The sequence below is a fragment of the Trachemys scripta genome, chromosome 4 (genome assembly GCF_013100865.1).
Source record: "Trachemys scripta elegans isolate TJP31775 chromosome 4, CAS_Tse_1.0, whole genome shotgun sequence".
NCBI classification, from domain to species: Eukaryota; Metazoa; Chordata; order Testudines; family Emydidae; genus Trachemys; species Trachemys scripta.
Window position 1 is genome coordinate 61489859 of NC_048301.1, and position 23438 is coordinate 61513296.

The following is a 23438-nucleotide window of genomic DNA, read 5'->3' on the forward strand; positions in this document are numbered from 1 at the left end:
GCATTTAAATTTGGGCCTTTTAAAACTTAAAAAATAGAAGATGTTAATGTAATGGTCCATAGATATAGAGGCAAAATCCTTCACAAAATTTGCCAGACGTTGTTTTTCTTTTGAACCTGCCTTCAGGTTTGTTTTTGTCCTTCCAAGCTTTCTATCCCTAAAATCCCATTTAACAATTTCTGTGTAATCTGAACACCTTCCCTGGGCCATGCTCTCCGCTGTTACGTAAACTGCAACCTTGTTACTTCAGTGAGGAAGCACCAGTATAAGTAAGGGAAAAAATGGCTTTCATTGGGCCTGATCCAATGCCTATTAAAGTCAATGGAAAGATTCCCATTGATTTCAGTGGGCTTTCAAATCAGGCCCTTTAAGCTGTTCTGATGGGAGGCTGTTCAAGACCAGATGGAGTGTTCATCATTGTGACTGATCAAATAACTTTCCCATACTAATCTAACTGTACTGTTTTGTCTATACAGATCGCCCACTTCTTGGTTCAACGTAGTAGAGTGCATGCTATCCAAGCCAGTTTTACCATCTGAATGCTTTAATCTGTATAATAAGTTTGTTTGAGACTAGTAGTAATAATAACAACACTGTTAACATACTTAACTATATATATATATTTATCAAGGTTAATTGTGAAGAAGATGTAATAATCTGTTGTTAGAGAGAAAACCCTGTTCTCCGTATTCATGGAATGTTCAGTCAAGGAGATTTCAATGGCATTAATTTGAATTCTGCTCTCAGTTACTCTATTGCCTTCTATGGAGCTACAGGGTGTAACAGAGAGCAGAATTTGCCATTCTGTTTTGCATTAACCTTTTCGCATGCAAAGCCTAGAGAGACAGACATATATAAACTATTAAAGGACTCATTTATAAGGTCACCACCGAAATAGACAGGGAAGGAAAAGCAGTAATTACCAAACACATTCCACAACTGTCACTTTTTATTCTTTGCAACTTTTGCTGGTTATTTGTCTTTCAGGACGTTTGTAGAGACACAAGGTGGGTGAGGTAATATCTTTTATTGGACCATCTTCTACTGGTGAAAGAGACAAGTATTCAAGTTCCACAGAGCTCTTCTTCAGATCTTTGTGGTGCTCAAAAGTGTCTCTTTCACCCCAACTGAGGTTGGCCAAATAAAAGATATTACCTTACCCACCTTGTCTCCCTCCTATCTTGGGACCAATATGGCTACAGCAACACTACAAACAACAAAGGATGTTTTTAGAAATGTTAGTGATGATGATATGATTCCTTTGTTCCCTTTCAGTACTGTCTATTCAGTGGTCTCTTTATTTACTAATTTAACCTAATTTAGTTTCATTTCTTATAGATGTATTGACTGGAACCATCAAAAATTATCTGGTGCATTTACACAATTTTAAAACAAAATACACAATATGCTGACTAATGTCAGCTCTAAGTCAGCTCCCCAGAATACATTCACCATCACACACTCCTCAAGCAAAAGCCTGAAGGCCTGATTCTCCACTGATATGCACCTTGTGTAGACTATCTATGTGGGTTACTTACCTGCGTCCTGTTACCAATAACATCTGAGCCCCTCACAATCGTTAATTTATCTCCACATCACCCCTGTGGGTGTATGATGCAAATTGCACCTGTCTGCACTTACAGTGGGAGCTGCACCAGAGTGGTGACTTGCCTGCTGGGAATTCTACCTGCAGACTGCAGATTTAAATCCCAGCCAGGGGAACTGAGATCCACCAACAAAGGACATCCAGAAGATGAGCTGAAAAAGGCACAGATTCATCCCTACACCAGCCCTAGTGCCTCTCTTATTTTGAGGTTGTCAGGGGCCACCTTAGGCCCTGGCACAGGTAATGGAAGAACTGAGGGCAAATCCACTCGGTAAATGGGCCATTGCAGAAGCACAGAATTTCTGGGTTGTAAGAATGTGCTGGCCACTGCCCCTTCTGCCTGCCCTCCTGCACAATGCCTCCTGTGAAGGGGCTGCCTAGGGGACAGTGAAAGCACAGAACTATTACTCCGTCAGAGGGGGACATGTGCTAGGAATATTTCTGACAGAAGAGGGTTATCCCAGCCCTATGGCCCCTTTGTGTACCAGTGCAGCCAGCATAAAGGGGCCATAGGACAGTTGAATCTTGTCTTTAAACAACCCTATCATTTATACAGGACTCCAGACCTCTTATTATTATTTTAAAACATGAATATTATAGAATTAAAAATATTTGCTGTAAAATAACTTTTCACAAATCTGAGAAATCAGCACACACACACAAAAAGCATTTACAGCAATTATTTCTAGCAACAAGCCAGCAGTTTTGGACTGCAAGCAGAGATCAGCTAGGAGCATGAAAATAATATACACTGATATGTATGTAGGCAATTTCAGTGCAAAAAGAAGCTAACAGATGCTAATATTAATACTTCTACATTATTTTACTGATAGCTCCTTCAAACTAGCTCTCCAGTGTGTCTGCTCGTTGCCTTTGGAAGAAAAGCAAAGTGTGAGGGAAATGTTTACATTTTTGCCTGTTTTGCTGTCCTTAAACAATGAAATGCTGTCTCTGTGCGCCTTTGATAAAGAAAGAGCTCACTGTGAGGGTCAGAAATCTCAGGCTCTGCTGAAATTCTGGATTCTTTAGGATTCTGCCTGTAAATACAGTAGAAGTCTGTTCAACACACATCCTGGCTGCAAACAAAGACTGGCTCATCCAAATGTACCAGTCTGCATAAGGTGCTGCAGGAAGTATGTGTCACCAGAAGAACGTTCAAAGAGCCATTCTCTTGGGTTGCCACCAAAATGCCAGTAAAGTAAATTAACTGCCTCCAAGCTTCTATAAATGGGCTGCAAAGGGTTTTCTGAAAAATTACATCTACACCAACGAAGAGAGTGCTCAGAGGCAGAAGCAGCCATAACTGTAAAGAAGAGAAGCTGCCAGCCAGGCACTGTGAATGCCCCCAGTGGCATACATGTGGTATTTACAGCAACGAGAGTTGCTAGTGGAAGAGGCATGCTGAAAGCCTGCGCAATCATTCAAGGCAATTACGATCTAGGATCTTTCAGGAGCCAGCGTTTTAAAAAAAAAAAAAAAAAAATCCACATTTGGAGCCAGCCATTTTATGTCAGCATCTTTCACACATTACAAGACACCACCACATATAATCCTAAACAAATATTCAGATGCTTTTCATGAGTTCCTGAATGGTGGGAGGATGAGATACAGATCAAAAAATCCAGGGCAGCTGAGAAAGGAGATGCCTGTAGCCCAGATTTTCACAGCCAAAGCCTCTCACCTACACCGATGTAATTCTACTCATTTCATTGGAGATGCATTAATATAACTGAGAGGTCACTTTGCCCTGTATCTCTTTTTTCAATAGACAAAGAGGTATGTTTGCCCATCTGTTTGTGCACCACAGCGTGAATAGGAATGTGCACAGCTCTTAGAACAGTGCTTGTCAGGGAACTGCTGGTGGTGGTGTGGAGAAGCCGAGGAAAGCTTATGTATTGCTTTTTGGAGTGCGTCAGTCTATGTATAGAAAATAATGGTAAAGCAATTTTTAAAAAGCGGCAACAGTGAGGCAGATTTAACTTAAAGGGCTTCCGGTGTGAAAGCAGAATGGTTGGCTTGGAATTCCTCCAGACTATGAGGCATTGAAAGTTGCTGCAATATTTTACTGGATAGGCAATTTTTCATTGATCTCAGATTTAGCCAGTTCTCTCCATGTCACCATGGAATAATGATCTCCCTGCAGGTAACATGCCTGCAAGCAAACATGAATTTTTATAGAGCTGTGTTATTATTTATTCTGATAGGGAAGGAATGTTTCACCCACAAATGTAAGATCCATCATTTATGTTAACTAAAGGGTAGTATGATGGGATATCTGTGGTATATTATCCCTCTCTCTTGCTATTCAGACAGCAACAGAATATTTGGCTGATGCCCTTCTACTGGAAAAAGGACAGGAGATTGGGATTGGAAGGTCCTGTGGCAGTTGGGGAATGTCAGTTGGAGAACAGGGGGAAAACTAATCTGTGGGGGGAAAGCACTAAATACAACTGATAAAGGGGAAAAGACAAACCCTATGGAGATGTAAAGTGTCCCTTAGGGAATGGGGTAACTGGCAAAAAATAGGGGGCACTGCTTGGAGATTTGTTTTATTGTTGCCCCAGGGAACAGTCAGGCTTAGTCAAATAATAAGGGAGGATTGTGCCTGTCAGGGCAGGGGCGGGGAACCTTTTTTTCTATCAGGGGCCACTGACCCACAGACAAAATCATGTGCGGGCCACACACATTCCTGCAGGGGTGTGGACACAGAGGGTCGGGGCTTCCCCTAGGCTCTGGGGTGGGGCCAGAAATGAGGGGTTCAGGGTGCAGGCGGGCGATTGGGGCGTGGGAGGGGATGAGGGCTCTGGCTGGGGGTGCAGGCTCTGGAGTGGGGTGCAGGAGGGGGCTCCAGGCTGGGGCCAAGGGGTTTGGAGTGCGGGAGTGGGCTGGGGGTTGGGGTGTGGGGTCTGGGAGGGAGTTAGGGTGTGGGAGGGGGTTCTGACCTGGGGCCAGGTGTTTGGGGTGCAGGCTCCGGCTGGGCGGCACTTACCTCAGACAGTTCCCAGTCGGTGGTGCTAAGGCAGGCTCCCTCTCTGCCGGGGCTCTGTGCTGCTCCCAGAAGCTCCTGCCATGTCCAGCCCCTAGGTTGAGGGGACGGGTGGGCTCTGCGCGGTGCATGCTGCCTGCACCCGCAGACATCGTCCCCGCAGCTCCCATTTGCTACAGTTCCCGGCTAATGGGAGCTGCGGAGCCAGTGCTGGCAGCGGGGGCAGTGCAGAGTTTCCCTGATCGCCCCCGCGCCTAGCGGCTGCAGGGACATATCAGTCATTTCTGGGAGCTGACCGGACTTCTAATGGCCTGGCAACCCTGCGCTTGTGGATCCAGCCCTGCCAGGGGCACCGAAGCTCAGGGCTTCCAGCCTGTGGCGTGAAGACTTGCTGGATGAAATGACGCAGTGGGTCAGATCTGGCCTGTGGGCTGTAGGTTCCCCACCCCTGTGTTAGGGACTCCCACAGCAGGAGCCCTGCTGAGCCATGCCACCACAGAGGGAGTTTCCAGAGGATTTGTGCTTCAAGTAGGCACAGTCCCTCCAGGAACAAGCCAGTACAAAGGGGCAGTGAACCCACTAATCCCCTCCCTCTTGGTAGTGCTACATGTGGTCCCCTCTGTGGGCAGCCAGCTCCACTTTTGACCAGTGTATGAGGGGCCAAGTAGTTCTGTCTCCCCTTCACCTTCTATAGGGTGGCTAGCACCACAGGGAACACTAGCTGGGGGCAATCCCTGTGCTCAGGAGAGTTCAGGAACTGCTGTTGTCCCTGACCCCCTAGGGTGGGGGGGAGAGGGTCGCTTGTGAAAGGGGAAGGCTCCTTGCAACCTTTCTTCTCCTTGGGCAACCATGCTAGGCCACGTGAGTTAATTTCTACAAAAGCAGAAAAAGCTGGAGTTTATATTGGGAACCTCAAGTCGGGCAAAAGAGGATTTGCGATGTCGCAGCAATGACAGACGTCTTTCTCATGCATCACTAGTGCCTGGGACCATCTCTACCAGCTGGTCAGGGAAACCCATAGGATAAAAGAACATTGACAGCCTTGCAGACTCCCACAGGGAATGCTCTGGGGAACTATGGATTGTTGAGTCTATGAACAACACAACAAAACCCTTTTGTGTGTAAGGTAGGAACCCCAAATAGTTGTTAGAGTGTTCTCACGTTTGATTAATGCTGTATTAATTCTTAATGTAGTTTTGTCCTATTTTTCCCTTTACTGTGACGTGTGTACAGTACTTTGTTCAAAAAAACAGGGAATGGGACAAGAGGTCTACTTTTGTGTCCCATTGTCCTATCAACCAGCCTGGTCCCCCACCAAAACCCTTTCCATGACAACCCCACTAGTTTCCTAGCACTTTGCTTTGGAAATCTGATCAGCCTACAGAGGAAAGGTAGGTTGTGAGGGACAGGGGTGGGAATGGGCAGTGAAGGGGTTGGTGAGGACTGTGGGCTTTGGTACAGGCTTATTTTGGGCATCACCACGGCTTCAATCTATTTGAAGCTCAAAAGCTTGTCTCTCACCAACGGAAATATATTTTATTGGTCCAATAAAAGATATGACCTCACTCACCTTGTCTCTCCAATATCCTGGGACCAACATGGCTCCAACACTGCAAACATCAATTTATCTATAAATTTCTAGAATTGAGGTCCCCAGGACTGAATGCAGTTTTCTAGGAACCTTTTCACCAGAGCAGTATAAAGACCTTCCCTTCTGAGATGGGATTCTTCTGTCTTTACAAACCAAAACCATGTTGCCTTCTTTTGCAGCCATATTGCATTGCAAGTGCTGTCCATGATTGACCCTAGATTTCTTTCAGCGTTGCTGCTTTCCAAGCATCTCCTTCTCAATAAATATTTGTGACTTATTTTATTTCCCCTGTATGTCTTAGCTTGCATTTGTCCAACTGAAATATTTCTGTCCATAATTCTAACCTTTTTAGGTCCCTTTGTATTACTTTTCTTTTTTTTCTGGTGTTTGCAGTTCCTCTCAATTTAGTATCATCTGCAAATTTAATATATGTGCTATTTCCTCCGTTCTTCTTGATAACTAAAGAATCTGTTAAATAAAATTGGATCTAACATCTATCTCTTGTGGAATTGGGCCCCATTTACATTACAGATGCAATTGTGTCAAGCAGCTGGTTAAAACATGGTTGTCCCTTAACCTGGTTACAAACAAGGTTTCAATTTACAGTGTAGATATAGTTAAAACCTCTAAAAATTTAGCCTTCAAAACTTTCTAACCAGGCTAAAGCCCACCAAGAAGCCTCCAGGACGTCAGCCTGATTGCAAAACCCAGTGAAGGTCCAATCTGCACTGTAACTTTCAACCATGTTTAGAAGTGGTTTATGTGAAAGCTCTGTTGTAGCCACATTCTCTGAAACAGTTGTTTTTCTGGTGTAGACCTGGGAAAATTTTTCTATAATGCCTATGTGATTTGGGAGCCTAAGGCCACGTCTACACTACAAAATGTGGTTGATGCTGTTGCATCAGTGTACAGCTGCTAAAGTTCGTATATCACTTGGGCGCATGCATACTTGGCTGCTTGTGTCAACACTGTGCTGACACAGCAGGAGTGCTTATGTCAATATAAAGTGCGCCATGGGTGGGTAGGTATGTCAGTGTGCCATGCCACGCAATCTGGCACACCTTTGGGGAAATTTTCACAATGTGTTGTGAGATAGAAATTAATTGCTGGGAGCTAGCGGTCAAGTTCCCAGCATGGAACTTTCTCCATCCCATAATGCCAACCACAGCCCATAATTTTTGCACTTTAGAATAAAAAATCTCACAAACACGTGTGGCACTTTTCGGTGTCTGACAGAAGCATGGAGCACAAAGAGCTCTGCACTATTCTCATGAACCTGACAAATACAGGACGCATGAATATCCTGTATTTTCAGACCCACAGGAAGTGCCACAATAACCAGGGACACGAGAATGTCTTCAAAGACAGTTTACTGAGGGACATAGCAGAAAAAAATGTTAAGGTTGCTGGTGGTATTGGAGCAGCTGCAGATGGTGGAGCACCGTGTCTAGTCCCGAGAAATGAGTAGCTGACTTGTCACATGATCACATCATAATGCAAGTTTGGGATGACAAGCAGTGGTTGCAGAACTTTGGGATGCAAAAGGCCACATACCTGGATCTGTGTGCTTGCCTCAGCCCTCCAGCACAGGGACACCAGAATGAGAGCTACACTGACAGTGGAGAAGCAAGTGGTGGTTGCACTGTGGAAACTTGCAATGCTGGTTTGCTACCAGTCAGTGGGAAATCCACAGTGGGGGCTGTTGTTATGCAAGTGTGTAAGGCTATTGTCTTCAGCTACACAGGGTTCTGACTCTCAGCTACGTGCAGGATATAGTAGATGGATCTGCAGCAATGGGGTTTCTGAACTGAGGAGGGGCAATAGACAGCATGCATACCCCTATTGGCACCAGCCCACCTTGCTACCATGTACATCAACAGAGAGGGCTACTTTTCTACGGTTATGCGAGCATTAGAGGATCACTGTGGATGCTTCACCAATATCAGTGTGGGCTGGTTAGGGAAGGTGATGGATGTTTACATCTTTAAGCACACAGGCTTGTTCAGAAAGCTGTAAACAGGGATATTCTTTTCTGACTGGCAGATTACCATTGGTGATATTGAAATGGGAGAGCCCACCCTTTGCTCCTCTGGCTCATGAAGCCATACAATGGCCACCTTGACAGCACGAAGGAAAGATTCAACTACTGGCTCAGCTGGTGCAGAATGACAATTGAATGAGCTTTTGGTAGACTGAAGGGACGCTGCCAGTGTTTACTCACAAGATTAGATCTCAGTCAGAAAAATATCCCAATGGTTATAGCTAAGGCCCTACCAAATTCACGGCCATGAAAAACACGTCACTGACCATGAAATTTGGTTTCCCACTGTGGAAATTTGTGTTTTTACCCTATACTATACAGATTTCATGGGGGAGACAACATTTCTCAAATGAGGGTCCTGACCCAAGAAGGAGTTGCAGGGGAGCCGCAAGGTTATTTTAGGAGGGGTCACAGTGTTGCCCCCTTTACTTCTGTGTTGCCTTCAGAGCTGGCGGCTGGAGAGTGGCAGCTTTTGGCTAGGTGCCCAGCTGTGAAGGCAGCGCCCCACCAGCAGCAGCACAGAAGCGTGACAATACCATACCACGCCATTCTTACTTCCGCGCTGCTGCCTTCAGAGCTAGGCGGCCAGAGAATGGTGGCTGCTGATTAAGGGCCCAGTTCTGCAGGCAACAGCACAGAAGTAAGGGTGGCAACACCATACCATAGAGTCTGGTGGCACCTTAAAGACTAACAGATTTATTTGGGCATAAGCTTTCGTGAGTAAAAACCTCACTTCTTCGGATGCATAGAGTGAAAGCTACAGATGCAGGCATTATATACAGACACATGAGAGCAGGGAGTTACTTCACAAGTGGCGAACCAGTGTTGACAAGGCCAATTCAATCAGGGTGGATGTAGTCCACTCCCAATAATAGATGAGGAGGTGTCAATTCCAGGAGAGGAAAAGCTGCTTCTGTAGTGAGCCAGCCACTCCCAATCCCTATTCAAGCCCAGATTAATGGTGTTGAATTTGCAAATGAATTTTAGTTCTGCTGTTTCAACAAATAAATCTGTTAGTCTTTAAGGTGCCACCAGACTCTTTGTTGTTTTTGTAGATACAGACTAACACGGCTACCCCCTGATACTTGACAACACCATACCATGCCATTCTTACTGCTGCTGATGGCAGCTCTGCCTTCAGAGCTGGGCTCCCAGCCAGCAGCCACTGCTCTCCAGCTGCCCAGCTCTGAAGGCAGTGCCACTGCCAGCAGCAGTGCAGAAGTAAGGGTTGCAGTACAGCAACCCCCCTTCAATAACTTTGCAACTCCCCCCCACAACTCCTTTTTGGGTCAGGATCCCTACAATTACACCACCTTAAAATTTCAGATTTAAATAGCTGAAATCATGAAGTTTATGATTTTTAAAACCCTTTGACCATGAAATTGACCAAAATGGACCATAAATTTGGTAGGGCCTAGTTATAACTGCATTTTGTGTCCTGCATAATATCTGTGAGGCATAGTGGGAAAAGCTACCACAAAGGTGGACAGCAGAGGTGGAGCAGTTCTCTGCTGACTTTAAACAACCAGACACAAGGGCCATTACAAGAGCTTAACATGAAGCTATGCAGTTGAGGGACGCTTTGAAAGAGCACTTTAATAGTAAGCCACAGTATGGTTCTGTGTTTGAGTATGCTCTGGGCCGGTAGGTTTGGATGCTTCTCAGAACTGTTGTGTTTGCTGTCCATTTATAAATATGACGGGGAATTTTCTGAAACTATGAACTATGTGGTGCTTTGAGTACTGCTATGAATTCTGCAAAATTCTTTGTGAACTAATAAAGTTCTGGTTTTGGAAGATCAAATTATCTTTATTGAGTGGGAGAAAACAGTGCAGAAAATCAATGTGCAAAAAACCCCACAGGCAATGTTATACAAATTTTTAACATAAATTAGCTGGGTGAAAATTTAAAAAAAATTTAAACTAGAAAGGGAGGAAACATTTATGTCTATCTGAGGGCACAAATGTAGTCCGTTGTGGCTACACATACACTGATATGTGAGAACCACAGTTGGTGTATGTGAAGCAGTGGCTTTCCTTGCTGTCCCCCAAACATGGAGTAGCAGGGCTACTTATGTGCACTGTGTTGCCATCTGGTATGTTGACGGGTCTAGGGAGTAGCGACCATGGACCAGAGAATTGTGGATTTTTGGACCTGTAGGTCAACAAAAGTATTTTACAAACAAACAACCCCCCCAACTTGTGATCATTCTGTTTCTTACTGGATATGTAACTATTGGTGTAAATGACAGAGTCATATGCAATATATAAAGTGTTTTTAAGAGTTAAGAGATTCCTCATTAATATTACATATCTGATAAATGTACATGAGCTATAACATAAAGCTGTCCTTCTCTTGCAAAGCCCCAGCTAGTCTGCTTTGGGGCAGTCTATCCACTGCTCAGCATCAGCAGCCTGATTCCTTTCTCCCTTAAACTGGTTTCTGCAATTGATAGTGGAGTCCCGGACCAGGCTGCAGATCTTCTGGAATGTTCATCCCTATGTTTTGTAACGCAACCCCTCGAATTCAGGCGCCACAAATCTACCCGGAAGTGCCAGCCAGGGGGATGTGTCTGAGACACCAGGAGGGTTCTCTGTCATCTCCGGCTTTAGCAGGGGTGTCATGGCCGTTCCTGGGGTGCAGAGGCTGGGCTTTCGGGGGCAGCGGCGCTCCAGAGAAGGGCAGAGTGGGGGGTTACTATGCCAGGAAGGACTCAGGCGCGGCAAGAGACCGAGAGGGGAATGACTTGAGGCATTCAGGTACCTGGCACATGAAGACACCTGCTCAGCACGCCCGGCCCATCGGCTCAGCCCACAGCTTCGGCAGCTCCCTGCCAGCTCGTCTCACACCGAGCCTAGTCTCGCCTCCCCCTCCTCACCCGGCGGGCGACCACGTGACGGGGCTAGGCCGTTATTTGGGGCAGGGCATGCCGGGGAAGAAGAGAATCACGTGAGCCCTACAGGCAACCAATGAGGAACGAGTTCTGTCTGGCCCACGCGAGAACAGCGTGTTTCCCTCGCGCAGGGGAGGGGCAGGAAGGGCGTGGTCAAGAGAAGGAACGGAAACTACGTGAACTGGTCACACAGCCAATCAGGAGGGCGCTTGTGCGACCGTCGCGAGGCCCGCTTGCTTTGCCTGTCCGCTGGGGCCTCTCTCGCCTCAGCGCGCGCGCCAAACATCGCCTGTTCCAGGCTGCTGCCTCGCGCCGGAAGGCTCAGGTCCCACGGTGTGGGGGCGGGCCCACCAGGCGAGGGGGGGTGAGAGCACGTGACAAGGCCAACAGCCAATGAGAGAAGAGGCTGCGCGTGGCACGCGAAGGCCTCAGGAGCTGCGAGCTGGGTTCGTGGGTTGCGGTGTGACCCTGCGCCGCGTGGAGCTGGCGGCGGGAAGCAGGTAGGAACTCGGAGCGCGCGATGGGATCCGCCCGGTATTTTCGCCCCCATTTTGAAGTTTTATTCGAGGAGGTGGCGTGAGGTAGGGATGTCACGTGAGCTGAGCGGCCCAATCACACGGGATCGCTCTCCCCTGCGCCTGCCAGCGGCGGCTCGGCCTCCCATTCTCAGGGGCGCCTTTGAGGCGAGAGCGAGGTGGGCTACTCCCCGGGCGGTGGTAGGGGGCGCGGTGAGGAAGTTGCGGTTCCCGCGCAGGTTGGGCCCCTCCTCAGCCCCCGGGAAACGGCTACCGCGAGCACGCGAACAGCAGGCGCAGGGCGGGGCGTGAGAGCGATCACGTGACCGAGCCCCGCTGCGGGGGGGCGGAAGGGAGATAGGGACAGAGTCGAGACACTATAGCCACACCACCGCCGGCTGCATCCGGGCACCGACGCGGGGAGCGCGGCCTGACCTAGTCCCGCTCCGGGAGGCGGCTGCCATTCTCCGCTGGCTGCGCGAGGAGCTATCGCCCCTTCAGTGATCCTAAGCGCGCGGGGGAGTCTGAAGGGAAGGGGCTTTGCTGCGGCGAGGCTGGCCCCTCGCCAGGAGCTGCCTTGCTGCTGTCGATGTCCCCGTCGAGCAGATGGGACCCCGAGTTTACAGCCTTCCCGAGAAGCGCAGGGCGTCCTGCTCCGCACGGACTGGGTGGCTGAGGGAGCGAGAAGCACTGAGGCTCCACCTCCACGGGGTTCGGGGCTGCGGATGAGAGGGGCGGGTCGAAGAGCTAGGGAGCTTCGGGCTTCAGATCAGTCCCTTTGGCTTATCTCGGTCACAATCTGAGCTATACAGCTCTCCCTGGGCCTCCGGTGTTGCTGGAGCCGTAACAGGTGAAACCACAGCAGTGTGTCAATGTGCAAAGCCTCCACTGTCAACAGTGAACGCCTTCCTCAGAAGTCTGTCCTGAAGATCACAGCGCTGCCATGCCCCTACCGCAAACTGAAACCACACACACACACATGTCAGGAAGCAAGAACATCTCTAGTCTCAGGCATAACAGGGCCACATCTCCTCTTGTAGGTTGTATGTGGCATCCTGTATGTAACCGGACTCTCCATTAGATGGTGATTCTTGCGCTTTTCATCTGTGTTGCTGAAACACTTTTCTTCTGACATTTATTGTTGAGCTATAGCCACTCTTTCCATCCTTTTGTTACATGGATTTTTTTTTTTTACCTTGCATATTCTATTTAGTACTTTGCAGCTCTGTGTGCCACACATTCTAGTATATTCTTTGCTCCTTTATTTTCATAGGTTAGGTTATGGCAGCGTAAAGTGCAGAATATTTTGATATATTTCAAAAATCTAATTTCAGATTGTGAGAGTGCACCCTTGGATGTACAGTCCTGATCAGAGATATTTCATGAATTTTGTCTCCCTTGGGCATTATGATATACTTTCCTATTGGGAATTATTAGAAGCAATACTTACACTGAATACTGGTAACACTGCTAGTATCAGACTCCACTGTTCATGTGAGCCCTACGATGTTTGGGGTGGGGAGGGAGAATGGCAAGGCGATCCAGGTTCTGTAGTTGACAGTGAGGATCCAAAGTTGATAGAGCATTATTGGACCTATGCTGTGGGATAAAATCCAACAAAGGGGATTTTTCTTTCAGAACGTGATTAGTGATTGGAATTCTCAGTCTCAGAGGTATTGGCACATTCGTCCTTATTAGGGTTTCTAGAGAAGGTGGATGGGACTAGATATTAAACCACTGTGACTTTTTTTTAAGACATGTTCTGGGTTAAATTGGTAGTCAGATTTGGGGCTGAAGGGTGGGTGTTGTTTTTGTTTATTTATTTATTTATTTACTTATGCTATGTGACTGTTAGAATCTGGCCATGATGGGGAGTGCTCTTCCATTTTCCAATAAATTGGAAAATTAGAGCGGGACAATCTGCTACAGTCAGATGATGTATCCCAAACAATTATATTCATGTGGATTTTTTTTTTAAATTGCAGTCCTTTCCATTTTCTTTATTTCTGTGAGTTGAGGAAGGGGTAGCAATGGGATGGGAATAAGAAGGATGATGGAGGTTTGGGATAAGAAGAAAGTAGCAAGAGGGATAATAGGAGGGAATAATCTGAAAAGGAACAGAGACGAAAAAGAGGGTGCAGAAAATCAGGGGTAGATACATGAAAGTGACCTAAATAAAATTGTGTCCACTAGAAAAGTATCATTTGTTCATCACAAGAACCACTACTTCCAGAAAAGCCCATGTTGGAAATGGTAGGGCTAGAGAAGTAGGGAAAGGATTACTAACCTAATTTGAGTTAAGAATACGACAGAAGGTAGGAGAGCATGTCCCTTATAAAATGTTACCTTTTTTTTTTAAGGTGGTGGAATACTGTCCCACTTTGACACGCTTTTATAGTATTAATATCTTTTTCTTTCTGTAACACTTTCCATCCAATGATCTCAAAATGCTTTGCAAACATTACACCTCATTATCTCAAGTTTAAGATGAGAAAACAGGCATGGAAATAAAGTTATTTGCCTAAGGTTATGCATAATAAGTCTGTGACAGAGACGGAAATAGAATCCAGATCTCCTGACTTGGTGCACTAGTCAAAAGACCATCCTTCCCATTTTTCTCACCCCTTAAAAAGTCAGGGCAACTCTCCCTCCAGCTAAAAAGTGGTGGCCATAGGGCCTGTCTATATGGTTTATTTAGTTGGCTCAAGGTGGTTGCTAGATATTAACAACCTGGAGAGAGAATACTTGGTTCTGAATTCAAATGAGCCTCCTTCCTTGTCTGTGTCTTATTTCCTCACTTGTTTTTGTTGTTGTCTCTCTTTCACTCCTGGCTTATTCTCTCAGTTTCATTTATGCCTCTGGGTGAGTGCCCCCTGCAGAGAACTCCTGCACATAGTACATTTTTGGTGATGCTTGTAATAGAGTGAAACTGATGAGAACTGCATGATTCTTGTCTGTTTCATTTTCCTTCTGCCACAGTTGCTGTGACAGGAAGCACAACATGACTTTTCCCTGCTTTATAACCCTGTTCTATAACTTTCAGAATGGAGAGGGTAAGGAGTGGTTAAAAATAAAGCAGGCTTATGCTGACCCTCTGAATAGAGAGTGTATGAATGACTTTATGATAACATTTGCTGAAAATAATACAATGATACATCTTTTAAAAAATACAATTAAAAAAGCATTCTATTTATCTATATACTTAAAAATAATCACCACTGTTTTGAGTGAAAACTAACTTCTTACAATTTTTTCCACTTGTTTGTGCACACTGGTTTGTTGTAAGCCCTAATCCTGCAATGCCCAGCTAGATAGCTGAACTGCTGTGGGGCTTTGTGCAGGTATGCCTGCACATTGTAAATTGAAGGATCGAGGCTATAGAGTGGTTTCTTATTTTTAAAGAGAGGACTGCATGGCTCAGAATACAAAGCCTTGTCACATCTAGGTCAGTATACAGATAATGCTTGAATTGGTAGAGACTGAAAGATATTACTTATCAGACCACTAAATGGAAGTGAGTGTGAAATAAGTTGGTGAGTTCATTTTAGTCTCCATTAGACAGGTGTCCACAAATCCATCACAACAGTAAGCACTACTACTGATCTGTAAGTAGCAGAGAAATATTTAACGAGCATGGAGACTACACTACTTTCTTAGAGAGTTGGTCCTTCCATTATAGGGTTGAAGTAAAATAACAGGGCAGCATGAGACAGTTTAAATTGCCACTGCCATATTGTAGTTGGTTTGAGGCTACAAAGATGATTTTTCACTTCAAGGCAATTAATCTCATACTTTTAAGTTAATTTAGGACTGGTGAAAAATTACCCTTTTCTTTTTTTTCTTCCCCTGAAAAATCCCTGTTAGTACACAGCAAGAGAGAAGGACTTGGGTTTTCTCCTGCCAAACCCACTGACCCTTCCCTCTAAATTGCTTTTCTGTACAGTTGATTACACAATTATAACTTCTATATAAAATATTTTCTGAAACATCTTGCTTGCCTAAAAGACTTTCTAGTTAATTTAGATTTAAATTACACCTTTTGCAGTTACATTAATTTGATTGAGTTTATAATCTGGTGATTTCCTGCTCTAGTTTCTATACAATAATCAGTTACTTATGCCAGTTTCTGATATGATTCACCAGATAACGATGATAGGCCAAAATGCGCGCTCAGTTACGCCTTTATAACCCTGTCAAAGTTGATGTGGCTTCATGAACATAACCAAAGGATGAATTTAGATCAGTTTATGTTGCAAATATAATATCTCCAAACAGTGAATATAGAATGTGTTATTTACTCCTTCACATAACACATGAACCTTGGGTCACCGAATTAAATTAATAGGCAGCACATTTAAAACAAACAAAAATAAGTACTTCTTTACACAACGCATAGTCAACCTGTGGAACTCATTGTCAGGGGATGTTGTGAAGGCCAAAACTATAACAGTCAAAAAAGAACTAGATGAGTTCATAGAGGATAGATCCATCAATGGCTATTAGCCAAGATGGTCAGGGATGCAAACCCATGCTCTGTGTCCCTAGCTTATGTTTGCCAAAAGTTTCAGTGGACGACCAGATGGATCACTCGATGATTGCCTGTTCCATTCATTCCCTTTGAAACACCTTGCTTTAGCCACTGTTGGAAGACAGGATACTGCTCTAGATGGACAATTGGTCTTGACCCAGTATGGCCATTCTGATATGTTATTAATATATCTGGATTCCAAAGGTGACAAATTTACTTGCAATACATTGTTTGTTGTTACAGGTTCTCCAAAGTGGCAACAGATTATCTGACCCAAATAGCTACTTTAGTTAATTTTTTTTTTTTGTGCTTATATAGGATGGAACACTCTTAGTTCTTGTCTGCATTAAAGAGCTCAATATACTGTAATGTACCTCAGATCCACTTTGAATTCACACAGGAGTGCTTCATTTGATTATCAGCCAGTACTGCAGTGTGGATTGCCAACTAAGACTCCAGTCCATGCTCTTCTTTTTGCATTAAAGGCTTCTTTTCTATATAAAGAAACGTGATTTTCCTCCAATTCTAACTTTTGAGGTCATGCTTTATAAGTATGGCACAGTAGGTCATGTACTACATTAAGGGCTTGTTTTGTTTAATAAGAAATTATGTAGTGTTTTGTTTTTAATTAAACTTCAATTACCATCTTAATGCAGCTTGACACAAATTATGAGCACAAAGTTAATTAGCAAATAAGCAATATATAATTTGCCATTTTTAATATACAAATGCACAATTAATAAAAATCAGAAAATATTAAAGCTATATAATTGTTTAAATAAATGTATGTAGTTATAGTGTACCCTCCTAGGTAGCAAAAAGATGTACCCAATCTAGTGTAAAGGCTCTATTTAGTTGTAAATCAACATGTTTAAATGGTTCTATTAACCAATGAGAAGACACTTTTCTTTAGCAGATAACTGAAGAACAAATGGAAAAGTTGATCAAAATCCATGATTTAAATGAATGATTTACAACTAAATAGAGCCTTTGTACTAGATTGGGTACATCTTTTTGCTATCTAGGAGGGTACACTATAACGGCATACATTTATTTAAGCAATTATGTAGCTTCAGAGAAAATGGGAGAATAAACACAAGGAAGAAAACAATAAAGAGGAAAACAAGTAAAGAACAAAAGAATGCAAAAGAATCAAAATCAAGAGGAGGCATGCAGGACTCTTAACTCAGTGATAGGTTTTAAACTTATATATGGTTTAAATAAATGTCTTATACATTAAGGCTACTGGAATACTTGCTTGACTTTCCAGTTTTCCGTCCTACTTCCACTTGATATTTGGAAAACAATCACTGATGCATTTCACTGCTTACTAGATGAAAATGGTCTTCTGTGCAAAGAAGTTCTAGTAACTTCTAAGAATATTATTTGAAGCCTTTCCAAAGATGGTGGAACCAGATCCATGCTAAATAAATATCAGCAGCCCCTTGTGATTTGCATGATTCTTGTAATGTTAGAACAAACAAACAGAAAACCCAGCGTATTTTTCTGGTGACGATATGTTAGTAATTTAGTATTGTAGAACAAGGGGGCTCCGTTTTAATAGTAGAACCAGTATTTCACATTGACTTTTGCAGTGATGTTAGGTACTTAAACAGTTCTTTTGTACAGTGGTGATAGATTTAATCTTCAGTCTGCTGTCTCCTAGCATTTTACTTTCAAGTCTTACTTTACCGTTCCTGGCTTTTTGATCTAAAAGAGCAAAGGAGAAATATTTTGTCTGCTCTGGAGAGAATGATAGACTATCCATGTTTTTAAATCTGATGCATATGTGTCTGTTGTGCCTGAAAAAAATGGATTGGTTTATGCAGTTTCTTTATTCTGTGATGCTCTTGGAATCCAAACTGAGAGATTGTCCCAAATGCATGTGAATAAGCTTCTGTTGCCTAGAAACAGTCATGGGAGGGCTGGCCTTCCCTAATGTTACATTAGGCCTGCTAACTCTCAGTATTGAAAATTGGATTTCAGTGGCAAAAGGAAAATAATGCTAACAAAACTGAAATAGATGCTTTGATAACATTACTTGTTATGATTAGTCATTTATTCAACTCAGATTTCTAAGTTGCTGGTGCTTTGGTAGCTTGACATTGAACTATCAGTTAGGTTCCCTTGACTTTTTTTGGGGGGGGGGGCACCCTATAATAAATAACCCTGTTTTTCCCAAGCTATGAGCATAGTGTTTTTAAGGTTAAATGACCAGGTTGATGCTCCTTTTTTTTTAGGGCTGTTCAAATTATATCTGCAAACCTGCAAAGCAAAATATATCAAGGTGTATTTTATTAACCCCCGCTTTTAATGCTAAGAATTTTTTTCAGACATTAAACAGGTTTTCACCTATTAGAATTCTCCTTTGCTGGGAGTACTTGGCTTGTTCTTGATCACAAAATTTGATATTGGTTTCTTCTAGATGCCCAAGCACCTCCACCCTGGAGGGGGCCTAGGAGAATTTTTAGATACATAATATAAGGAATTGTGACTGGAATTTTAATGCCTACAGGTGTAATGTGCAATTGTGCATCCTGCAAATACAAATAGAATACAAAAGTAGACATTGTGAGAAGCAATATTTGCCATCAGATTAGTAGTTAACCATAATGATTTTTAGTTTAAAACATGCTTTACAGGATCTTTATTAGAAAAGAATGCTCTTGGACATGCAGCCAGGGCTATGCTGGTTCCTTGCCCCTTTTTAAATATACTTTGTAAGAGAAGTGATCCCTAGAAGCAATGTGTTGTTGGAGGGCCATACAAAACAGCCTAACACAAATTTGTATTGACCTGTAGAGGAGCAGTGTTTCAATACACACGGAAGGGCAGATCTTGCAGTGCTTGATGGTTGGCTGTGGCATGTTTGCCTGACTTCACAGTCGTTCTGTGGCAGTAGATGCTCAGGAGACGAGTAGGGCGCCCAGCGGGCTAAGCTCTACAAGGGACACAGTCGGAGTTTGACTGCCCCGGAGGCTTAGATCCTGTGTATGGGGAGGGGCCAGCGCTTGTGTAAACCTAGCAGAGCCCCGTTTGCAGAGGCAGCCCGTGGGCGCGACGCCTCGCTGTCGGAGCGCGCCTAGGGGTCGAGGGAGCCGACCTGCGGCCGCTCTCTGCTGGGGCGAGGAGCGAGCTCCGAGGCCTCGAGTGAGCGCGATGACTCCAGCAGCAGGGGAGGCGGACAGTGCCGCTGCGGTGGGGACCGGAGCCGGCCGGGGCTTCGATGGTAGCGTCTCCCCGGGGACGGCGCAGCGCGTGCGGGGACCGCACAGCTGCTTCTCTTCGAGAATCTTCCCCTTTCCTCGTCTGTGGGCGGGGTAGGCCCGGGCCCAATGTCGGGGGGGGGACCCCGACCCTAGCACGTGACAGATGGGCGGCCAGGCGGGAGGGAGGGGAAGTGCGAGCCACCAGTGCGCCTGCGCGCAGTGCAGCGTGGTGACGTCATGCGGGTGCGCACGCACGTTCCCCCCAGCTGGTGGACACACGGTCCGTGTGAAGAGAAGGGAGGGGGGAGCCCTCTCTCCCCGGCGCACGGTAACTGCGGGGAACGGGCGGGGGTGGGGGTGCCAGGACCGGGACTGCCAGGCCCCGCCTTGGAGGTGGCGTGCGCAGGTCCGCGTGCCTCTCATGCGCCTCCTGCTGGCCGCGTCAGCTGCGAAAATTAACACCAGGCACCGCCACGAGGCTGCAGGGCCCGTGCGCGGGCATCTCCCCGAGACCCCAGTGACAGCGCGAAGCGCCAGCCCTGTGCTGTAGCCGGCACGTGGCGCAGCTCCTCGCACCGTAGCCCCTTTGGTGCGACCCGGGCGGGAGGCGCCTTCGAGTGACTGGGGGCGGGCCAGGCCCTGCGCGCTAGCGGCGGGCCTGGCCCTAGCTGCCCGCTCGGCCCACTGCTGCGGCCTGAGCTGTAGCGCAGCGCGATGCGCCTCCCACCCTGTGGCCTCCCCCCGCCCCGTGGGCAGGGCCTCCTGGCCCGGCTGATGACGGGGTCAATCGGCGGCGGCTGCAGGGGTGGGCGCGGGGTGTCTGCCGGGCTCCGCTTGTGCGCTGGGCTCGAGTGAGGCGGAGTTTACGGGGCTTCCCCGTCCCGAAAAAAAACCCGGGCTAGGGCCGCTGCTCCTTCACTGGCCGCGGCGACTCTTGGTAGAAGCCGATGAGCGCCCGCCCGCTGGGGAACCCAGCCTCGTCGCCCCGAGGCCTCCCGGCATCCAATCTCTGCCCCAGAAAGCAGCGTCTGCTCAACCGGCTCCCGACCGAGAAGCCACCTGCTCCCGCCGAGCTCCGTGCGGGGCCGGCACCTGCTGCGCCAGTCCTGCCAGCCGGGGGCTCGCAGAGCGAGGTGCTGCCGAGTGTGCCGGGCTGCAGCGCGGCGCCGCCCGATACAGCCACCCTGCGGCAGCCAGCCACAAGTGTTCCCGCTGACTTCAACAGCAGCGCTCTGCGCACATCTCCTGCTGTCATTGGGCTCATCTCCCTGGCTCTCATTGGCAGTTGGAGATAAATAGTCTCAGCTCCTGCCATTACTGGGCCTGTGACGTCCAGCTCGTTGCCAGTCTCCCACTGTCATTTGCTTTTGCGGACACTGGGAGAGATTTGTGATTGAGCATGCAGATAAAATGCACAGTATTATTATGAATGTGTCCTGTGAATGTGCATGTGAGAAGTGTCCTAAAACAGTGGCATGGTTTGAACATGTATACAATGTGCATATATAAGGAATTCTGGATCCTAGCACCTGTTGTCTGTAGATTAGTAAATTATTTAATTGGCATGTGAATTTCAAATATGTGGCCTTAAGACTTTGCCCTTCTCTAGTATCTTCTGGATAAGAATCTTAACCCAGTTTACAGCGGCCCCTATCCTTTTTTGTCTGTTCACGGGGTCAGCCTTCACAGATCTTATTGCTAAGTTTTCACAACACAACTGCCCAAAACTTGAAAAGCAATTTAGTTTTGTGGTGTTCAAGCCCCAGAAAAGTATCAGGGGGTAGCCTTTTTTAATGTGTGCAAAACTCCTATACTATCCATTCTTCACCCCCACTTACCTTCAAAAACCCAATATAAACCACAGGAACTTGAAACTTAAGTATCTGAAAACATACCAGGATGAAAATGTATCCTCAAACTTAAATGTAACTTTGTTACTACTTCATGCTAACACACACAAATACAACAAACTTCTTTTATGAAAGGAGAATATGAACAGTTCGGGGTTAACTGTCTTTTTTTCAAGCTCTTCTTCTTCATGTGATCAGCATGGGCATGCTGGTGATCCATGAAAAGTCTGGGCACCTTGCAGTTTGGGAAATTACACCATACATAAAATCTCCTGTTTTCATTTTAGTAGATTGTGTAGGAGAAATGGAAATTATAGTCCAGTAGTACAGCAATTTAGCTTGTGTATATAATTAACTAAATATATATGGGTGGAGAAGGGGAGATGAGAATAGTTTTGAATATTTTCTGATAAATATGAATAACACATGTTGGAAGTAGTACATTTAGTTCTCTCTCTTAGTTTCATTGGAACTTATTTTCTTGTAGCTCGTTAATCCCTTTTGGAAACACAGGCACCGCCATCCCTATTAATGAGAAATTTCTCATTATATTGCATATGGGGAAATCTTGTTCCTCCTTGTACAAGTTCATCAGTCTTCAAAAACAGTGGAATTCATGCAGTTTCATGCACCTACTCAGGATTGAGGTCAGCTGCTGGTTATTCTTGCAGGGAGACTGCGTCCCTGCATTCATTGGAGCAGGGTTTGTTGAAGAGTCAGGACACACTGAGTTGCTCTGAATTATAAAGTTCCACTAGCAGAAACACCAGGAGTTGATCTGTTATATGGAAAGATATAACTTAATCACTTTTCTGACCTTTGCCACCCTTGAAATCAGATCATAAACAACAGTTATCGGTGTTATACCAGTTAAAGAAACTGCTCTGAAATAGTTAATTCATATAAAGTATGTTTGGATTTGGGGCAAGTATCTGGCAGAGACATCACTTTCCCCAAGTGACCTAGTGCTAGTGACCTCAACTCCACTTCCTTGTTCTGGTTCCTTCAGACTATGCATGTACATAATGAATGAAGTTTGTGTTAGTATTGTATTTTACCACACTACATTTTTTACATATTTAATATAAGGGTGAAAAACCCTGATATTTAGTGTGGACTATGAAAGTTGCAAATATATTCTCCAGAATATGAAAAGCAAATGAGCTGAACTAAAAGTAAAGGAATGACACCATATCAAGATGAAGTTCGGGTTTTGTTCCTTAATAATGTTTAAAAAACTCCATTGGTATCTACAAAGTGATGATAGGGTGGAATTGACCATACAATTTGACAAGCTCACTTGTGGATTTTCAATTAAAAAAAAAAAAAATCTTTTTTTAAAATGATACAACATTTGCGTAGTGGGGGAGTAGAAAGACCTTGAATATGCAGATAGGGTCTCTTTGCATATATATATAAAACTGTGGGAGTAATTACAGCAGGATGGGGCTCCTTAATTTCATTATTTGCATAACTAGCTCATAATCTTACAGTGACAATATTACAGGCAGAACTGATAGCACTGCCTTATGGTTGAGGTTGCCTGACACTTGCCACCATAAGACCCCTGTTTTTAGTTGCTTGTAACTTTGCCACTCTTTAATAGTTTTGGCTGAAAATTTCCTTGCTGGTTGCCTGCTTTGACTGAATTTTTGTGGAAGGTTTCAGCGAAAATGGTTCTGCCATTGAATGAGATTGGGGAAAATGTTGGGGTTTTGCCCATGCTTTTTTTTTAATCTTTTGTTGAGAAGACCTAGCACACATCTCTCTGCTTTGGAGCAGAGACTTGAGGTTTGGCCATGGGCTTGCCTTTGTGGAGGGATGTACCTTTTCCTGTTTTTGTGTGGAAAAATATCCAAATTTGGCAAAGTTATAACCCTCCCCAATCTCAGTTTGCATATACTTAATAGTGTCAGGAAGAAGTTTAAAATGTAGCCAGCAGAAAAGACAGAAACAGCTGAGAAGCAAGGACATAGTTTCTGTCAATACATGATAACTTAGCTCAATTTATCGGTAAGAAAGAACAATGCTGACCACCCTCAAGGCCCCTGGATATCTGTAAGCCCTCATCCCTACCCCTGCCCACCCCATCCACCCCTCACCCCACCTCTTTGCCCTGAAAGTAGTCACAAATAATTGATGAACAGGAGTACTTGTGGCACCTTAGAGACTAACAAATTTATTAGAGCATAAGCTTTCGTGGACTACAGCCCACTTCT

General features: G+C 45.2%; 1 protein-coding gene across 8 annotated transcripts in view; it reads left to right on the forward strand.

The window, feature by feature from the left end:
* Window positions 1–11332: 11332 nt before the first annotated feature.
* Window positions 11333–23438, forward strand: part of MGA (MAX dimerization protein MGA) — an 85891-nt gene continuing 73785 nt past the window's right edge. For 7 of the 8 annotated variants that reach the window (XM_034769126.1, XM_034769131.1, XM_034769130.1 and 4 more), the window contains exon 1: window positions 19603–19697. The gene's annotated coding sequence lies outside the window, so the exon portion shown is untranslated. Of the gene's footprint in view, window positions 11618–19602; window positions 19698–23438 lie in introns of those variants that run through there. The other variant, XM_034769127.1, reaches the window with a different exon arrangement.